General features: G+C 37.7%; 1 protein-coding gene across 1 annotated transcript in view; it reads right to left on the bottom strand.

Annotated features, from left to right (window-relative positions):
- Positions 1-3823, bottom strand: part of nfascb (neurofascin homolog (chicken) b) — a gene marked incomplete in the record, with an annotated part of 26516 nt that extends 22693 nt beyond the window's left edge. Inside the window, 1 exon segment of the mRNA XM_014010907.1 lies at positions 3699-3823.
- Positions 3824-4267: the final 444 nt, after the last annotated feature.

Genomic DNA, 4267 nt, shown 5'->3' with positions numbered 1-4267 from the left:
CTCTATCTGTGTGTGTGTGTGTGTGTGTGTGTGTGTGTGTGTGTGTGTGTGAGTATGCCAAGTTTTTGTCCTTCACTTTAAGTTCTCCAGTAAAGGTCAAGTGTTTAAATGTGCCACTTGTTGAACTTTACAGAAGTCTGTGAATAAAGCCTTCATGTAAAAGCTGAAATATTTAACCAACTTAAAAACAAGACGGAGTGAAATTGAGTACAAGCAGAATCCTTTCAAATGCGTTTTGGCTTCATATCTTTAGAACTAGGACTGAAAACAACAGTTTGAACTCGGAAATCCTGTATTCTATATTGATAAATTAATGCTAATTTTTACCATGTTTCACAAAGACTAGCAGAGGACACAGTGAAGTCATGTTTTTAGAGTACCTGTGAATTGTGAAAAAAAACATGGTGACATTGTAATGCAGTAAGAACCAAAGAAAAACACACTACAGAGGCTATATGCTAGGCGGTACTGAAGAGGGAAACACTTCAGAACATGGGCACAGGGCATGTGTCACGTATTGTACTGTACCTTATCTTTTTTACATGGAAATGAATTTGTGTTGATGTTTATGTTACAAAAAGTAAGTTATATTTATCTTAATGATTTAGCTTGAAAACTCACAAAATAGCATGAGTAAGAAAAAATATATATATTACATTCCTCATTGTACAGTTTTTTACTGAATGTGGTGGAAATATATAACCTCCCTAACTGCTAAGTTACCTTGACACGTTCTGTTCTGTATMTCTGATAACTGCCACATTGTACAATCTGTTCTCATGATTCTCTGATGGCTGCAACCTTGTTCCCATTTTCATGTTGCATTTGTAACTTGTATTACTTTCATTGGTTATTGAATTTCTCTTTAGGATTTGGCACGCTCTTATTTGTTTTTACAGGCCACGCCCGGAAGTTATATACATGCATTTCCTGTCTGTGGCTAAGCAGTGATGGCTTGACAGAGTCACTGATTCTCTCGGTCGCCACTCACCTCTGCATAATGGAAACCTTATTAAATCATTTGACGAMCAAACCACAGTGCACCAGTCTTTTATTCACGTGTTTCTGCCTTAGTGCAATATTTCCACAACACTGTATATCCAGTTTCCATGAAATTGCAGATATTACTGCAAACTACTAGTTTTTGGGTTCTATGAAAAAATCTGCAAAAGATTCAGTCCACAGACTGGTTTCCCTGTATTTAAAAATTTTGTTGGAAGCGCTAACAACTAAAATGTTGCGTTAGGCAATTTCAATTCATTTCATTTCAAAAATACTTTATTAATCCCAAAAATAAATAAATGTTGTTGTAACTCATATTATCCTGGTTTCTTTAAAGAGTTGTTATAGATGCTGATGGCTGTGGGCAGGAAGGATCTCCTGAGGTCCGTCTTACAGCGGTTCTAAAGAAACCTCTAATTGAAAACACTTTGTTGTACTGACAGTCTAATGAATAGGGGGCTCAGGGTCCATAATGATCTTCATTTTATGAAAAATCATTCTTTGTACAATTTAACAGGTAGCATKAATCACTGAGTCCATTCAAACAGATATAATGAAGAACCTGATCTGCTTAAATCCTAAATAACGAATGCTAAATTGTGTGTGCAAGCTAAAAATTTGCATGCGCTCTAAGTTGGCGTGTCGCAGGTAATCTACTAAGAGTGATGGACAAATGACAAAAGGTGAAAAATTGGAGCGGACTGCCCTGTTGAAATGAGGAGTTTGTGTGTGCTACTGCAGGGGTTCTTAACNGCCCACTATTGGGCTGCGGTCCATAGGTTAAGAATCTCTGTGCTACTGGCTGTCACCATGGAGAGTTTGGGAAAGCAAAGTGGCCRTAAAATAAAAAAGAAGTTTGAAGCCATGGAGTTGGAGGTCTTGGTGAAGGAGTCAAATAATCCTGATGCAAGAAAATGCAGTGTTACAAGAGGTTTCTTCATAGGAGATATGGTTTCTATTTAGCACTGGCTCCAAATCAGCYTTTAGTTCCTCCAGCAGCAAATGTGACATTGAAGGATATATGATTGTCGTGGGCTAAACTTGGGTGTGTGCGACTCATGAGGCGGGGACAAGGAGAAAAAAAATAGAACAAAATAGAACAAGTTAATTAACACAGGCTTGCTTCAGCACATGCTGGCAGGTTAACCAAAAACTCACGGGCTTCAAAAACAGCGAGTTACAAAAAAAGTACGAGACTACTCACATGACAGAGACCCAGGCAGTGAGACACAATGCACCCAGCAACWAGTAATACAATGCACCCACGAATAACACAAACACAGACCAGGACTTAAACACGTGGAGGACTAACAAGGGAAGGGGAAACCTGGGGAGACTAGGGCAATAACAATCACAACAACTGAACACACCTGAGATGGACAGAAAGGAAACTCAAACAGAAACCCCACAAAACCCAAACCAAAATAGAACCAAAAAAACTCACACTGTGACAATGATATGTTTCTTTTTTTTTCTGACTGTCCAAATTTGACATACTCACAGAACATTCTCTCTCTTGGTCATAGTCATTACCTAAGTTTTGTTTATATGCCAATTTGCACCTATCTTGCAATGTGATAAAGAGTCTATAACAACAGCAGAATAAGCTGTTTGACAGAGAAGATTTGGCAGATTTTTCATGTGTGCAACCCATAAACGTTCTACTGCTCATCCAGCAAATGCGTGTTCCTTACAAATGTGGCACCATTTAAAGAGGAAATTAACAGACTTTTCAATGGTATAAGGTAAAAAACAGCAATCACAATCAGTTTCAGGTTTGACATTGAAGGTGCTAAATGATTACATTTGCATATCCTCCTCCCAGTATTTTTGAATATTCTGATAACATATATTCTGCATATTCATTGAGACAAACACAAGTGGATTGTGTCTGCTGTTTTGCTCAGCTTTGCACGTTTTCATACGTTGAAACCTTTAGTAAATCAGGCCCAAACAACAAATGGTTGAAAGTWGTCTATAAAGAGAAGAAAACATCTTGTTTATAGATCTACAGCAGCTGGTCTTTTTAGATCCCAAGGAAACTTTATACCACACATAAATCCCAAAATCTTTAAAATGTGTTTAAAATATGTGACATTTTCTAGATATCTACAGTCAAATTATTAGTACATCTTGTTCTTAATTAAACAGTATCCTAAGTTAAACAGAGTTTTACAACAGCAGTGAAATAAAAAGGTTGTCAAAGATGTATAGATTCTGGGCTAGATGGATCTTTACTAAACTGCAATTAGTTTATAATCATTTGATCCGACCCACACTGTCAACAAAAGAGAAATGCTGCTTGTAACGTGTCAATATAATTAGTTACGTAAAAGCAAATTGAAACTAATTTCTTAATACCTATGAGTAAATTGATTCATAAAATTGAATACATGTCTTGCCACAATGCTAAAGGTGTTGTTAATTTATGTCAATCACCTAACAGGCGTAGGAGCTGTGTATTAATGCATTCACTCATAAAAACCAGCAGATTGCCGAGCAGCTCCRCTTCTCATTTCAGACTGCAGCATCATTAAAATGTTTTCCCCTTGATGCCTGTCTCGAACACATGCTGAACATGCAGTATTACTCTCCATATAACTAAAAACACATTTAACTTTGTGTAACAAATAATGTTACAAGGGTCAACTTTTTTGCTCKTGGTCTTTTTCTGTAATTTGTAAAACAAAGCCTACCTTTGTGTCGTCATCTGCAGCTTCACATCATTTCCTCTCTGAGCTCCACCTTTCCCAAAGCAGCTAATTTTACTTTTAATGCTCATTCCATCATCCTRAAACAGGTGACAGAGAGATAACAGAAGGATAACAGAGGCTGGTGTGATTTGATGGGATAGATGCCTCCAGCCTGGGTCACACGACCGGCAAACAAACAAGGCCTGAGAGACACTGATAATAAAACCATTGTGAAACGTGAACATAGCGCCATCTTCATTGTGACAACTTTGTAAAATCAGACTGTACTGTAGTGTTGTGTATGTGTTGGTAGACTGGGTTTAGGAATACTTTAGTTCAGGATATATAATTTATTCATTTCAAACTTACAGTTATTTATGTTTTCTTTATGTTGACTCTTTCTGATTCTCAGCATGCTGGTTGGGGGTGTGTCAGTGACCTTGTGTCTTCACTCTGGCTGGCACGAACACACTCTTTCTCAGACAAAGCCTTTCTGTCTAAAACAAAGTCAGTCTGTTGTGGACTGGGGGGGTGCAACTTCCAGACACATGGAGGGGATTTAACCCGTCATG

Source organism: Austrofundulus limnaeus, unplaced genomic scaffold (assembly GCF_001266775.1).
Source record: "Austrofundulus limnaeus strain Quisiro unplaced genomic scaffold, Austrofundulus_limnaeus-1.0 Scaffold75, whole genome shotgun sequence".
In the NCBI taxonomy this organism is placed as follows: Eukaryota; Metazoa; Chordata; class Actinopteri; order Cyprinodontiformes; family Rivulidae; genus Austrofundulus; species Austrofundulus limnaeus.
This window is presented reverse-complemented; position numbering and strand designations above follow the sequence as displayed.